Genomic DNA, 17,231 nt, shown 5'->3' on the forward strand with positions numbered 1-17,231 from the left:
CTATGGTAGGTTTTATGTGACTTCTGAAGTATAGATATTAATGATATTTATTTGCTAAACAATAGTTACCAAGAAAATACAAAAATAACACACTTAAAAATCAATAAAGACAAACTGATAGTAAACTAAGCAAAAGAGATGAACAGGTCAGTCCTAGAAGAGTACATAAAAAAACTAAGTATCCCAAAAGAAGTGAATGGATAAATAAACTGACATGTTCAAACAATATTAAACAATGATAATGAGTGAATCCGAGTTACACCTATCAATATGGATGCATCTCACAGATACAAAGTTGAAGAAACAAACAACTTGCAGAACAGCACATTCAAAATAATGTCAATTATATAAAATCTTAAAACATTGCTCAAGGGTCCATGATGAGCCTGATAGCCAGCACACCCTGGCATGGCTGGGTCCATCGTTTACGACCAGCATCCATCATAAATGGCAGTATCTATGTACTATCAGTTATTAGAAATGTTGAAAATCATCCTTAACATTCATATTCAACAAAATTGTGAAGAAATACCTGAGAATGGTAAACACCAAATTCAGGATAGCAGCTACCTCTGAGGAGGAAGAAAGAGTCACAACCATGTTAGCAATATTTTGTTTCTTAAGTGAGATGCTAAAGCACTCAAGTATTTACTGTATGATGATTTATATCTTTTCATAGGTCTTAAATAATACACCACAATTTAAATATATATAGACTCATATATACGACAGCAAGAGTTTTGGGCCAGGAATATGGAGATAAGTTTTACTCCTTATTCTGTCAATTACCTGTGGCCCTTGCTCTGATTCCTGGCTCCTCATCTGTGAGATAAGAGGATTCAAGCATCATCAGTTCTAAAATCCTCACTGAATTCAATATGATGGGTGTTGAACTCTCTGGACTCTATTAACAACCCATCACTTACTGTCATTGTATAAGGTATAAATCACACAAGATGAAGCTTACTGACTCACTATGAACAGCACACACATTTTAAAGTTACTACAGGAATGGCCCTTAACCACTCCACACTCTCTCCTTTGCTGTCCTTGGTGATGATGGTAGACCTTTGAGAGCTGGCTAGGTTTAGGAGAGACCAAAGGATAGCATTAAAGGGAGTCGTTTAACTGATCCAAGACAAAACATACTTTGTATTTGGTTGTGCTTATAGGTTATTTTATGTAATCATGATACTCCCGAGGTAGGGAAACTGAGGTCATTAACATTAGTGATTTATTCAAGAGCATAAATCTGTCTGGGATAAAACCAGCATTAGAATTCATAATTGGTATCTTAGAAATGATACTGTTCTTACTCAATTTTTTTATCTCTCCTATTAGCGACCATTATTTCTCACATCCTCAAGAATTCATCTTAGAGAGAAGAGTTCCCCTCTACATTCCTACGAGCCAACTTTACTTAATACGTTACCAAGACCTGCATAGTGCACAAAACAAATAAACTAGCAAATCCATAGACCACTCCTCAGTAAATCAGTGTAGATTTTAATCTGGAGATCACAGATCTGGCACATAAAATTTAGTTTTAAAAAGTGGTATGGTCTAAAATAAAAAATAATATTATAATAACCTTGTATGGTGTCAGATGTTGATGGGTACAGAGTGGTCACTTCATACGCTATGTAAATGTCTAATCACTACGTTGTACACCTGAACTTAACATAATATCGTGTGTCAACTGTAATTAAAAAATAAATTTTTAAAAAGAATAAAAGCATAAAAAATACTAAAATAAGAAATGTGACTTTTCCTTTAACTACTTCAGATTATGGTTTTCATAGAATTTTAAGAAAATTGTTCTAAGGAAATTTTTAAAAATTCAAATCTCCCCCAAATTAGAGCTCCTTTCTGAGTCTATGTTTCTCTTTAACTCTTTACTTCCAAAGAACCATCCACTACTATGCAACTGTACTGATAAATGGGGACTTCTAGCTAAATACTTGACAACCAGTCTTACCTAACCATTAAATCTTAGCATTCTAGCCAGTTAATGGGAAAGTAGATGAGAAAAAAAAACATGAAAAATTAGCTGTAGTGTGATTTAGAAGCTGTTTTTTCTAGGGTGCTACCCAGCAGTGCAACTGTTTAACAGGTATTCCATTGTTAAAAAGTTGTTGAATCAAGCAACTATGGAAATAGCGGGTGTCTCTGAAAAACAGATTTGATTTCTGAAAATAGGAGAACTTCAAACGGAAATGATCCCTTCCCCTCATTTTCCTTGTGACTTGCTAGAGAGCTTGCAAATTAGTTTACATTTCATTTCTAAACATGGCACAAGTTGCTCACCTAAAGAGAAACAACCAGAATTATTTGTTTCTGAGTTTCCCCAAAAGATACATATCTGCCAATTCTGCGGGCAGAATGTTAAGATCTGATATGAGATCCCATCATCTTAGGGAAAGAACAGAATGTGCTTTTGTATATACTAAATTATCTTTGTTGTTACAACATATGCAGTGACTCCATTAGAAATTGGTGGGGATTAAAATTAAAAAAAAGATTTCTATCTACTTCTGAGATGACTTTTTCTTTTAGTATACCTTCTAGTGCATTAAAATAATTAAAAATTATGTAACTTCCTTGAAGATAAACTTCCTAAAACATGAATAATCCTTCTGACCCCTTACCTCCAAAACTCAGATTGTAAAATTCTTAAGTTTCCTTTTCATGGAATTTCAGACTACAGTTTTGAGGTTTCTAAGAAATATTTTTCCCTTCTCTCAAAGCCTTCTACATGGAAATGTCCCTAACCCTTCCCCAAATCCCATATAACATAAAACCCTTAAAAAGAAACACCACCTATATTGATTTCTCCTCATCAGCGAACAATTAAAACACATCCCAAGAGATGTCTTATGCATACTGTTATACAATATTTTCCTGAGTAGAACCAAAACTAGAACCACTGAAGGGTCATGAGAAGTAGGACCACTTAGACAAAAGAAAATCTCTGTGTAATCCTTTAGTTGAAGCTCCTCCAACTTGTTTATTAAGAAGCTGACCAACTCAGTACAGTACTGAGATTTTTATCTGTTTAAAAAGAGTATCTCAATATTTGCACATTTCCTTCTGACAATCTACAGTGCAATAAAAGTGAAATATCAGTGACGTCTCCTTTGTTTCTGCTTGAAAATAAAAACAGGTAAATTCTCCTTACACAGGTGACCAAATTTGTAGGTTCTCTTTTTCATAATAATGAAGAAACAATAATATGAATATGTAATGTTTACTTAGTACTTAATTTGTGCCAGACATTTTACATGTATCATCGCTTTAATCCTCACAAATCCATAAGATAAACTCTGTCTACCCCATTTATGGAAACAGAAGTTAAGTAACTTGCCCAAGATCAAACTGCAAGTTATTGGCAAGGCTTGCTTGAATACAAGTATGCAGGCTCTACATTCCATGTCCTTAAAAGAAACTTCCTAATGGGAAAGATCTATTTAATCTAATTACATATCCCATGATTCCATAGAGAAATTTACCAGAGTACATATTGTCTAATCATTCAACACAGGACATAATTAATAAATATACTGACCAAACTAAAATGGAACTATATTAATTTAAATTCTGTCCTTTTTCCTCTGTAAAAAAAAAAAAAAAGAAATCAGATGAAACATGTTTTGTGCCCACTGTTGCAGTGGCAGTTAACTGGCAAACTTGTGTAATAAATTAACTAACAGAACTGGTTTGGCAGCAAATCAGAAGCGTGAGGTCTCTAAATCCTAACCCTAGGTATGTCACTGATTTGAAAGGTGATCCAAGAGCACTTAACTGAAGTTACATTTCATGTTTATGGAACTTTCAGAACACAAAAAGAAGAACCCATATTTATGAAACCTTAGTAATGAACCCTGATACCAAAGGTCTAGATAAAAAGAAAATGCACGAATTCTAGCTACTGTGCCTCATTGCCAAGGTTCCAATTGTTTATAAACATTCAAATGGGATAAACATATAACTGTCCACAACTGATTATCTGTAAGGACAGAGACTGTAGAAATGGAAAGTGAAAATAATACAAGGGAGGGCTTTTGTTTTTTTTAATATGGGTGTGTTGCTTGTGTGTTGTTGGATTTTTGTAATAATAAAAAAAAACTTTTAAGAAATGCTCAAAGTCTTGATGGACTTCATTTTTATCAGCATCCATGAGTTTGACCTCAGATTACACATTTCATCATCTAACAAAGGGGATAACTTTCAGGAGAAGAGAATCATACTCTCTGCCCCTCTCATCCTTTTCAATTCAACTAAAACAAGGCTCTCATTTCATAGAGTCTTTACCCACTCCTACCTAAACTTTTCCATTTCATCAGAAGCAAGAGAAAAAGCAGCTCTAAACGGAAAGGGGTATAAGAACTTGAGAAATAAATTGGGGATGAAACCCCCTTGACATCCCTCAGGTAACAAATTCAAACCACCCAGTTAGAGGGTTAGTCTCTCTCTCCTGATGGTAAAGAATACAGCACTTTGCTTGCACTTCCGGTGGCACTTCTCATTCTGTATTACACTACAGTGATTTGTTTACAAGGCTGTCTCCCCCAGTTTCTGAAGAACAAGGGCCACCTCTGATTCATTTCAGATCGCCCCCTAAACACCAGTCACTTAGCCCTTGTTCCACATACCCTGAACTGAACATAATAAGCAGCATTTATTAATATGTAATTTACAGTGTTCAAATGCAGGTACTGTGCTGTCTGTTACCTGTGTTATCTCAGTAATACTCACAACACACTTATAAGGTAGCTCATATTTTGGCCTCTAACAAAGAGGTTATGTGATTTGCCCAAAGTGATACAGCTAGTATATGGCAAAGCCAGGCTTTGAACCAAGATCAGTCTGACTTCAGAAGCTATGTTCTTAACTACTACACTGTATCACAGACATTACCAAAATTCACTTGTTCCTGTAATACCGATGCACATGGGAGTATTACTCAAGATCAAGACCCCAGTAAGTTATAGTATTTATCCTGTCAGTACATGGAGGCCATTTTGGTTCTGCTCTAGACGAGAGACATAAACAAGCAGGTCCAGTCTCGCAGATTCACTTATTTTTCTCCTTCCTTACCCTGTCCCCAACCCCCTGAAAAACAGATGCAAAGAGCAATGATTTGGAATTAAATCTTTCCTTTTTGCAGAACACACACCATTAACAGTAAGTTTATCAGGTTTAACAGGCATATGTAACCTGAAAGAGTATGTTGGATCATTTCAAAACATACTCCCCAGCGCAAACCTGAAACCAGCAGCAGTTGCTAAGGAAACACACAGTCAACTGTGAGACAACACGATGACTCAGAAAGGGGCGCGTTTATCTCCCAAGTCTCAAAAACCATCACCAACAGAGTCTTGTAACCAAATCGTCAACCTGTGGTTATAAGCATTTCGGAGCTTCTTTTCATCTGGCTCAGAAGGAAATATAATCAGTTCTGGACTAAATACTATTTATAAAATTAATTATTACCCAATGGCTTGAAGCTTGCTAGAATGAAAAAAAAAAAGTACAAAGACTACAAAGGTAACAGACTTCCTTTTAAACACAGGTCCATCAACAGAGGAAAAGTTCTTGCTCAGTGTCATCCAATGAGTGACTACAAAGGCTATTCAAACAAGAGAATGCTAGTAACCTATCTTTTTTCTTAACATACAAGTGCAAATAATAATACACACCTTTAATTCTTTTACAAACAGGATTTATAATAGTCATCCCTTTTTAAATTTTTTTCTTTCTGAATAACTAGCTCAACATTTTGAACTGAAAGCTCTAGCATGCATTGTTCTACCAAACAATCCCCTCATACATGGGCTATAACCTATTATAGTACTAAGGGCTTAGATGCGTTTGAGTTGTGGGGTTCTTTGGTTGTTGTTGTTTTTTGTTTGTTTGTTTGTAATTATTTGTTTTGGAACAGTCTTGAACAGCTTTATTTTTTAATTTAAAAAATTTTTAATTACAGTTGCCATTCAATATTATATTAGTTTCAGGTGTACAGCCTAGTAGTTAGATATTTATATAACTTACAAAGTGATCCTCCTGGTAAGACTAGTATCCACCTGGCACCATACATAGTTATTACAATATTATTGACTATATTCCCTATGCTGTACTTTATATACCCGTGACTAATTTATAACTGCCATTTTGTACTTCTCTCTTAATCTCTTCACCTTTTTCATCCAGCCACCAACCCCCCTCCCATCTAGTAACCATCAGTTTGTTCTCTATATCTATGAGTTTGTTTCTGCTTTGTTCATTTACTTTGTTTTTTGTTGTTGTTATTGTTGTTTTAGATTCCACATGTAAGTGAAATTATATGGTTATTTGTCTCTCTGACTTATTTCAGCTTCATTTATTTTGTGGCAATTTACACTTAAGGTAAAAATTACTTCTAAGTAATTAGCATTTTTTAAATGAAAATTATCTATTATCTATTGTATAATCCATTAATTAATGTATGAGACAGACATAGCCAAACATGAAGATCTCAGTCCTAATACAATCAGCTTTTCCTCAGGATATCATAACTTGTACTCCAAAGCCAGAGAAAACAGTATGTCTGTGTAAATTATTTTTGCCCCCTCTCTCCAAACATGAACTATCTTGTAGCCTGAGCCCTAATTAAATAGGTTCTCTAACTGAATGTGTGGATTGGCTAAAATGAGTGGATTAAAAAAAAAAAAAGATATATTGTTCCTCCCTAAATGCTGAATACCTTTTCTTTCCAAAACGGCAAATTGCTGAAATGAGTGAGAATTTTTAATTGAAATAATTAAAAATTTCCCTAGAAAACTGCAAACCCTTCTTACAGTATTTCCCATCCCCAAAACCTGCCTTTCAAATTAAAGTTTCTTCTTCCAGCACAATATTTCAATTTTGGCAGCACATGGGTGTATGTTCTTTCTTACTATTCTAGAATATTATCTATAAGTATAATGTATATATTGCTATCATGATGATGAGGATACATAAAATATTTTGATAAAATGTATTCACTGTTATAACCAGTATATTTATTTTTAATGAGTTTTATGCTAACAGGAAAATATGTATACAAGTGTCCACATTACCTTTTAGTTTTACTCATCCTTTGTGTAAATGAACTCCATATAAAGTTTATGTATAATTTACCGCGGTTAAGAAACAGCTATTAATATACGTGATTCACTTTCAAATTCATTTCTAGTACCTTAATAGCTCAAATAATTTAAAATCTAATTATTTGTGGATGAAATGATGAGATGTATGAAATTTACTTCAAAATAATCCAGCATAGGGGTACAGGTGAGGGTACAGGTGAAGCCAGATGGGCAAGATTTGGTGATTACTGATACTGGGTAATGTTTACACAGGGTTTCATTTCACTATTATCTCCTTTTAAATATATTTGAAATTTTTCATAATAGTTTCTTAAAACCTAATTTACTATTTCTCCACTGTTGGGCACAACTTTACTATTCTGATTTTTTTCCCCTAGCAATAAAACATAGCAATAAATGTTTTACGTGATACTTCATTCGTGCCAATGCTACTCTTAAAGTACTGAGGAACAGGGTAAATGGAGTCATTATAGTCAACCTGCTAAATTACTAAAATCAGGTAGGTTGAGGCATCAGCAAACAAGTCTATTCTTGTTTTAACTAGCTTGGGAACGTAAACTTTTGAACTTTCCAGTCCTGCGTCAATGCTTGGATATACATCAAACCTCCAGATAACCCTCTGGTTATCTCTTGAAAGACTAAGGAAAGAAGGTTTGTGTATCCAGACCACCTGACATCCATCATCCAGATTGTTTGACATCCACTATCCAGGCCACCAGTCATCTAGAGAGGTACCATCTTGGATCAATCCAGGGGCTATAAATGCAGAGCTGATTCTTCTCAAGAACGTACTTTTTACAATATAAGAACTCTTAGCGTTTCTTTGTTCTTCAGAAATGCATCTGGGTTTTCACCTAATTGTGTTTCTGGTTTGCAAATCCTAAGACCCTTGAATAATCTTTATCATTTATTTCTAGACAAAGCCGCCAGACTCTTTTTGAATTAGTTCAATAGTATAATGGGATAAATATCACATTCCTAATCCACACTCACAGAATGTAGGAACTGGGGAAAAAATCTCAGCGATCATCAAATCGTCTATGCCAGTGTTTCACAATCTTGAGCGTGCATCAGGATCACTTGGAAAGCTTGTTAAACACAGGTTACTGGGCCCCACCCAGAAGGTTTCTGACTCAGTAGGTTTGATGCTGCTGGTCCCCAGACCACACTTTGAGAACCACTACTGTAACTTGACTCCCATTACCCTGTGAGTGTCTCCATTGTAGCGATCACCAATTACCACACTGGAGTGCATGTTCCTCTACTGGTGGGCACTTCCCCTACTGGACAGTTGGCTTTCCAAGGGCAAGGGTCATAAATTTTCATCAATGTGCCAGAGCCCAGACTTAATAAATATTAATGAAACAAATTAATTTGTTGAATGAATTGCATTTTCCACTCATTTACAGTTATTTGTCAATGTGTTAACATCCAGAATCGGGGTACACTTACATACCCAGATGGACCGCAGCTACCCACTGATGACAAACAGCAAGCATTGGCAGTATCGACCTAAAGGAAGACTAAAAGTCAACTGGAATCGGAGCCACAGGGAGAAGGCAACTTTTACAAATCCAGAACTGCCTCTCAGGCTGCAGCTTTAAATCAACGGGCACTGACAGGCAGGAGCTTGAGGCTCACTGTTGTCAAATGTGTTTCTTTGACCTGAAGAGCTACAACCGAGTGTTTTTCATCTCCCACACCATCAAAAGTAAGAAATGCTTTCAAACACATCCTTCAAAGTTTCTCCGGGTCTGGAAAATGTCAGCATTAGCAGACTGATTCCTTCTCTCCATCCGTCTCCCTCCTCCTCCTGCTGCTCAGAGGAAAGAAAAGCAGCGCAGCACACTCAGCAGGGCCCGTCCGGAGAGGTCTCCAAGTCCAGGTGTCTGAATGTTGTAATACACCATAGAATCCTGGTGTATCTTCCTAGTATAGCAATGATCTGCTCAATGACAATTCAGTGAATATATATAGTTTAAGAAAATGAACTATGCTCTGATTTCTAAATTTCACGACTTCTTTAAAGTTTATTCTAACTTTAAAGTTAGACTATATATAAACTCATACACATAAATCCAATAACCTCAGTATGTATGCTTTCTTCATTTTCATTTAACAATAGTAAAATAAAGAATATAACCTGTGTAACTGCATGAGTAGATACACGGTTTAACTCTTATTACTTAGGTCCCCGTAAAAAAATAACTGACTGCTCAAACAAAAATAATACTGTAGTATGGGGTTTATAACAGACAAATAGCAAAATGTATGACAACAGCACATATACTATAATATTACAAGGTTTTCATACTGCACGTGAAATGGCATAATACACTTGAAGGCAAACTGCGATAAGGTAAAGATGTATACTGGAAACCCTAAAGCAACCACTAAAATAACAAAATAATGATAGCTGATAAGCCAAAACAATACATAAAAGAGAATGATAAAAAAATTGTCAATAAATCCAAATGAAGACAGTAAAAAAGGAAAAAGAAAACAAAAAACAGATGAGAAAACAGAAAACAAATAGCAAGATTACAGATTTAAACCTAATTATATCAATAATCACTTTAAATACAAATGGTCTAAACATCCCAATGAAAAGGCAGGTATTGTCACACAGGAAAACAAAAGCAATGCCCTTCAAGGAGGTGGAGCCTAACTCTACTCCTTAAGGGTGAGCTGCACATAAGTGACTTCCTTCCCAAAAAGTATGGTACGGAGGGAGAGTAGAGTAACTTTACAGTGGAGAAACCCGACAAACACTACCTCAGCCAGGTGATCAAGGTTAACATGAATAGTGATAAGACGTTAATTGTATGTTCCTTTGACATGGTGTAATTAGAATATACATTCCTTCAGGTGCACAGGAGGCATTTACCAAAATGAATTATATTCTGGGCCATAAAATAAGTCTCAATAAATATAAAAAGATCCAAGCCATGCAAAGTATGCTCTTGGATAACAATAGACTTATACTAGAAATCAATAACTGAAAGACTTCTGGACTATCCACAAATATCTGGAAACTAAGTAATACACTTCCAGATAACTCAGAGTCCAAGGATAAATGGGGGGAAAAAATTAGAAAGTATTTTGAGCTGAATAAAAGTGAAATCACATCATATAAAAATTTGTATGTCATTAGAGCAGAAGGACTTAGGAGGAAATTTACAGGACTAAACACCTATATCAGAAAAGAAAAAAGGTCACAAATCAATCACCTAAATAAACTAGAATTAGAGCAAATTAAATCCAAAGTAAGTAGAAGAAAGGAAATAATGATAAGGATCAGAATGAAACTTAAATAGAAAAATAGAGAATATCAATGAAACCAATATCTGGTTCACTGAGAAAGTCAATAAAACTGATAAACTTCTTGCCTAGGGTTTCTCCATCTTGGCACTGCTGACATTTTGTCTGAATGATTCTTTGTTAAGAGGATCTCTCCTGTTCATTATGGGATCTTTGGTAGCATCCCTGGCTTTGACCCAATAGCAAACGCCCTCTCAAAACACACCCAAAAACATTGTCTCCAGACATTATCTTGTCTGGAAAAATTGCCAAGTGTTCCTGGTGGCAGCAGGGTGAACTTCAACCCATACTTTGCTCCATAAACAAAAATTAACTCAAGTAGATGAACCTAAATGTAAAATGAAAAACTCTTAAGGGGTTTACAACTCTTAGGAATGAAATCTTTGGGAACTTGAGTTAGGCAAATATTTCTTAGGTAAAACACAAAAGTATTGTACAACCCATAAAAGAATTGATAACTTGAAATTCATTAAAATTTAAAACTTCTGATCTTCAAGGATACTGTTAAGAGAATGTAAGATGAACAATGCAAGACAAGCAATAGACTGAAAGTAAATATTTGCAAATCATGTGAGAACTCGTACCCAGAAAATATAAAGAACTCTCAAAACACAAAAATAAGGAAGCGACCAAACCCAATCAAAAAAAATGGGCAAAAAATGTAAACAGAAACTTCAACAATAAAGATATGTGGATGGTAAATAAGCACATCATTAGTCATCAGGAAAATGCAAATTAAAACCACAATGAGGTACCACTAGACATCCAGTAGAATGGCTATGAAAAGCCTGACCGTACCCAGTGCTGACACGGATGCAGGGCAACTGAAACCCTCATACACCACTTTGGGAATGTAAAATGGTATGACCACTTGGAAACATATACCTATCGTATGATCCTGCCATTCCACTCCTAGACATTTAGTCAGGGGAAATGAAAGCAGACGTCCCTACAAAGACTATGCATAATGTTCAATGTTCACAGGAGCTTTATTTTTAATAGCAAAAAAACTGGGAGAAAAACCCAAACGTCGATCAATGAGTAGACAGATAAATGAACTAGGATAGATTCATACATGGAATACCACTCAGCAACAAAAAGGAACGATCCATTGATACACACAACATGGATGAATCTTAAAACAATTATGCTACGCGAAAGAAGCCAGGCCAAAAAAAGAACATACTTTATCATTCCATTTATATAAAGTTCTAAAAATGCACATTAAGGGCCGGCCGAGTGGCGCGATGGTTAAGAACTGGCTTGGGACGCCAGAGGGCCCCGGTTCGGATCCCACATATGAGGGCCAGTGACACTGCCCTCCACAGCTAAGATGCTGAACAACAGCTCAACCTGGAGCTGGGCTGCCTTGAGTCGCCGGCGACAGTGTAGGCTGCAGCCCCTGTGGCAGTGGGTTGCCATAGGCTACTGTGTGTAGCCAGCAGCCAGCGTGAGCAGCCAGCAGCTGCAGTGAGCGGCCCTCCAGAAGCTGGCGACTGATGTGCCTCGCCTGGGAAGAGCGCAATGATGGTGCCAATGAAGCAACGTCTTCCACAACTAGACTGAAGAACAAAACAAGAGCAACTTGTCTGTTCCCCTTCCCCCAACTCCCCAACACTGTTCCCATCCCCCCAATTCCCCAATAAAAATCTTTAAAAAAAAAATGAACAAACAGTGAAGCTCTAAAGAATAGGCTAGAGCAGGGGTCGACAAACTTTTAAGACGGAAGAGTCGCCAGGGGTCAGCAAACTGCGGCTCACAAACCACATGCGGCTCTTTGGGTATGTACATGTGGCTCTGAAGTAACATTGAAAATGAAAATAAAACTATCATAGTTTCATTTATAATATTACTTTAAATTTTCCTTATTTGTAAAAATATATTTATGGCTCTCGAATCATTTTTAAATTGTTGTGAGGGATAGAATTGGCCCTTCCAGGGGTCGGCAAACTTTTGAGATGGAACGTACCCAAAGAGCCGCATGTGACTTGCAAGCCACAGTTTGTCAACCCCTGTGCTAGAGCATTTAACAGTAATGTTATTTCTGAAGATGTAGCCAATCTGAAATATTTCATAATAATAAAGGAAAAATGATTTCATTGTTTTCCAGTTTGGCCTGTCCCACTGCCAGGCAGAATTAGGTGCTTCCCTCCTGCCACAGCCCCCCAAGAATACGTGTTTTCTAGCATGCCACGTGTATACTGCAATGGCTCGTCCCCCCACAGCTCCATCAGGATAGGAGCCATGCCTTCCGAGGTTGTCGCAGCAGTCAAGTGTAAGAGCTTTTATGTCTGAGAGCCTGGCTTCCTATCCTAGGCTGTGCCATTCACCTACTGCAACCTCAGAAAGTTACTTAGTCTCCTTGGTGTCCAGTTTTATAAACTATAAAATGGGCTCATAGGATACATAACAAGAATTCCATGTGAATTTATCCAAACCTTGGCCTACAAGGCCCTGCATGATCTTTCACCTGATTACCACTCCCCCTTATATTATAGTTCTCTCCTTGAGCTGACAGTGCTCAGCCACAACGAGCTTCTCTCAGTACCAATAAACCCACACACCTGAGCTCTTCTCTGACTCAGTACTAGCTCCTCTGCCAATCTTCTTCCATGCTTTCTCCTCTCCACAGCCTCCTACCCCACAACAACATGGCTAGCGCCTTCTTATCAAAGTCTCGTCTTCAATGGCACCTCCACAGAGAATCTTCTTACTGGTGACATAGGAACCCCTGGTCATTCCGCATCTCAGCATCCTGCTGTACCCTTCTTTACATTCAGCAACATTCATTCAATGAATAGTTCTTAAGGACTCACTGTATGCCAGGCACTGATGACTCCAGATTCTAAGGATACAACAACGAATGCATCAGCACTGATGGAGTGTATAGTCCAGTGGGGGAGGGCAGACCAGGAACGCAGGAGGAAAATAGCGAGTATGTTAATTAGGTGATCACAGTGCTATGGAGAAAAAAAGTTGTGAAAGGAGGAATGCGAGTTGCAGGTGGGGGGTGGCTGAGCTGTGATTTTAAATCTGGGGTTGTAGTGAAGGCTCACTGGGAATTTAACAGAGTAAAGTGAAGGGTGTCAGGAAGAGAACCATACAGATATGGAGGCTGGGCAGGGGCACTCCAGGCAGAGGAAACAATTTCAAAGGAACTCAAACAGCTAGGGAGCTAGTTTGGTGGTAGAAGTGTGAGTAAGAAGAGCAGCGGTTAAGATAAAAAAGGTGACAGGATGGGGGAAGGAAGAGGACCAGACAGGATAATCTCTGGGGGCCCCTACCAGGTCTTCCTCTTTCACTCACAGGGAGGTGCGGAGCCACTGCAGGGGTTTCAGCAGAGGAGTGGTGTAATCTGATTTACATTTTAAATCCTGCGATTAGTTTGGTAATGTTTTCTATGTTCCCACGAGGTAAGCACCAGAACTTACAGCTGTCCTGTGCAATAAGGCTCCAGCACCTAACACGACACATCATAGGCACTCAATAAATATTACATGAGCGTAAAGCATTTACTGGTGCAAAACAAGCATTCCCTAAATGGTAACTATTATTATTTGGCACCCCCGAGTCCAGCACAGTGGCTGGCATATGGTGAAAGCTTGTTTAAGTACACGAACAAACTTTTGCGAAATTACTATCTGTATTTAGAACATGAGTGATGGCAAATGAATCAATTGCTTTTCACTCTTTCCCTTACTTACTAAAACATGACTGATTCTGTTTTTGAGCTTTACATTAAACTTTCACATTATGCTACTGAGGGCTCTAATTAGAATAACGCCCTGTGACTCAGTTCTCTAAAAAGACTGCAACATCCTGCAAACATAATTATCACTTATGCACGGAGATGCTTGTAAAATGTCTAGCTGGGTAAACTTATTCCCATGATTTTTAAAAACAATAATGTACAAGGCTGCGCGGACTTAAACTGGTTTGATTTTGATTTTTTGTTGAATTCAAATGAAGGTCCTTAACGCAAACATGTGAACAAAGAACTAAGAATTTCCGCTTTTTACTTAGACATACCCAGAGTCTTCATCACGAAAAAACTTAATGAGGATTAGTTACACCTGTTCCCTTCTCCCTAGGCGTGCTTGAAGGGGGGTGGAATGGGGGAGGGGCGGGAGGCTGGGCGGTGAGGGTGGGTAAGGACTTACAGTAATTCTCTGAGGGAAAGCCCTTGGGAGTCTCAGCAGAGCTTTCCAGAAAGAAAACTCGAGGAGTTATATAAAGGAGTTTTAAAAGTATAAAAACGCACCAAATATTCCATCTCATAAAAGATGAACACTCTCCCCTGAGGATGTTTACAATGTCTCAATGGCAGGGAGTCGAGGGCCAGCTATGGTTCGGGTGTTTCATCGTGACCCCCAACCCTAAAAGTGGTCAAGCCTAGCCCAGCACAACCACATATCTGCAAGGAGGACTTTGGAGCTATGGAAACGTTTAGAAAATCAGGGAAGTTGCCCGAAATCAAACAAACTTTAAAAAGGACAAGAGCGATGCAAAAGTGTTGAGCGGCTAGAAAGGACCTGCTCGGTTTGGCTCTGACTTGCTGGTGCTCGTACACAGCGTGCCTGCTGGCACTTAGCTCGGGCGCTCCCTTCCACTAGGGGAGGGGAAAATAATAACTTTCGGAAATAACAGGCGTCCACAAAGGCAAATGTTATACAGGACTCCTCAACCTCCATCAAATAAGGAGACTAATGTTTCGAGCAGCACTGATTCCCCACAAGTCCTCCACCCCCCGCTTCTTTCTGAACCGAAGAAAAATAACCTCAGGAAGAGACAGTGCTACCATCAGACCCTCAGGCAATTTCAGACAACAAAGACCCCAAGCAATCAAAATGGAATTATAATCCGAGCGCTCGGCTGCCGCGCCTACCGCGGTTCCGCCAGTGCCCGAGCCGGCGGGTCCCTGCGCCCTCTCCAGCCCGGGGCGTCCCCGCCCGCCGGTCCTCGGGTCCCCGGGGCGAGCCTCGCGCCGTCCACGATTTGGCAATCTCTGCGCCGCGGCTCTCCGCGTTCTGTTTCACGCTGCGTTCAAAATCTTTCCCGCCCAGGCGTGACCGGAGGAACGAAAACAATCAGCGACCCCCGAGCGCTGGGGCCTGGGCCCGATGGGGACGGTGGAAGGGATCAGGGCCGAGCACCCCTGCGCGGCCCCCTGCGCAGCCCCCCTCTCAACCTGGCGGACGGGCGGTCTGGGGCTCGGAGGTGACACAAAGAAGCCGGAGAGACAAACGCCACCCGCTGGCGCTCGCTCCAATCCCGGAGCGCCCCGCCCGCTGACAAGTTTGCGGCGCCCTCCACGCACCCCGCTCTCCCCACCCGGGCAAAGTTTCCCGGGGTCGGGCTCGTACCCCAGCATCGGGTGGGTTCCCGTTTCCCGCCGCCGCCGCCCCCGGCTTGGGGACCTTCCCACCCTCGCCCCCGCCCCCTCCCTCCCTCGCTCTCTCTCTCCCCGCCCGCCCCAGCCCGTTCTCACCCGGGTGCTGGGGCCCCGCAGCCGCGCTCACCCGCTGCGGGCCGGGCCTGGGGCGAGGGCGCGGGCTGGGGCTGGCCCTGGTCGGCGCCCCGCTCGCCTTGCTCCCTCGGCCGACCCTTTTGCTTGGTCTTCCGCTCCCTTTTTCGGTCCAGAGGAAGGCTCGGGGTAGCAGACAGCGCTCCGCTCCTTGGCGCTCGCAAAGCTGCAAACCACGCCCCACGCCTTCCCCGCCCGCCGCCGGCCGCCGAGTCCCGCGCTCGCCGCTTCGCGGCCAGTGTCGAGCGGGCCCGCGAGCTCCGGGGGCGGGGCAGCCCTCTTCCCCCCCGGAGGCCCCGAGGCAGCCCAGGGCTGCAACTTTTTTGTGTGTTTTGGAACATCAGAGATGGCTTGAGGGAGATGCTAACTCAAAATAGCAGGTTAATGGGGGGAGGGGGAGCAGGGATGCGGGGGTGCAGCAAACTCACTCCTAAAAGCTTTTCTGGCCAATTTCGTCGAGGAACTTTTCTAACATTCCTGCACTTCTGGGTCTTGAAGTGGGGGGTAAGAACGCAGATATTCGAATTAACCACCAGACCATAATGAAGTCATTTAGCCTTTATGGCCCCTTTGTAAAGGAGTTTGGATTAGATGGCCTTAAGAACCTGGATCACTATTTCCGATAGCGTGGTCCAGGCACGAGGGTCACCTGGAGGGACCGGGAGGCGCTTGTTAACGTAGATTACTGGATTCCTCCCTCCCGCTGGGCGCCGGGGAGTGGGGAACGGCCTCAATCCTATAATCTCATGACACGATATACAATTTCCAGGTCTGTAACTCAGCGGAAACTGGATCCTTGGGAATCTGTCCTGCAGGTACCAGTTTGATTTTCCAGCAAATTACTCAATGCCTTTGGACCGAATATGACATCACTTAACTCCTACTTACCTACCGTGCTGCTATTACAGTATTATTAAGCCACTCGAGGTCCTAAATGAAAGGTATTGTATCAACTCACTATTATTACATAAAGAAGCAGTGACTTTAAAGTATCTCTCTATTGAGTTTGTATCTCAATCAAATTTAACTTCTTATGCGTCCAAGTTCATGTATCTTGTATGGCTACACCATCTTGCCGGGACTCCTTAATTAAATTCCGTGCTTATGACCCAAGCTAAATGGTAAGGGGCAGAGATGAGAGGTTTGATAGTGAATTCAGTTAATATACATTAATGTAAAAAAATTAGTGTAAATTGTACCCACAATTTGGGACAATTATTTCAAAACCTTGTACCTCTGTGAATACCAGAATGACTAAG

The 17,231-nt window shown here is 40.2% G+C and overlaps 1 protein-coding gene across 1 annotated transcript in view; it reads right to left on the reverse strand.

Annotated features, from left to right (window-relative positions):
• Positions 1 to 16,144, reverse strand: part of SYNE2 (spectrin repeat containing nuclear envelope protein 2) — a 333,055-nt gene extending 316,911 nt beyond the window's left edge. The window contains exon 1 of the mRNA XM_019632109.1: positions 15,937 to 16,144. The gene's annotated coding sequence lies outside the window, so the exon portion shown is untranslated. The remainder of the gene's footprint in view (positions 1 to 15,936) is intronic.
• Between the last annotated feature and the right edge of the window lie 1,087 nt (positions 16,145 to 17,231).

This window comes from Hipposideros armiger, unplaced genomic scaffold (assembly GCF_001890085.2).
Source record: "Hipposideros armiger isolate ML-2016 unplaced genomic scaffold, ASM189008v1 scaffold_1074, whole genome shotgun sequence".
Taxonomy (NCBI): Eukaryota; Metazoa; Chordata; class Mammalia; order Chiroptera; family Hipposideridae; genus Hipposideros; species Hipposideros armiger.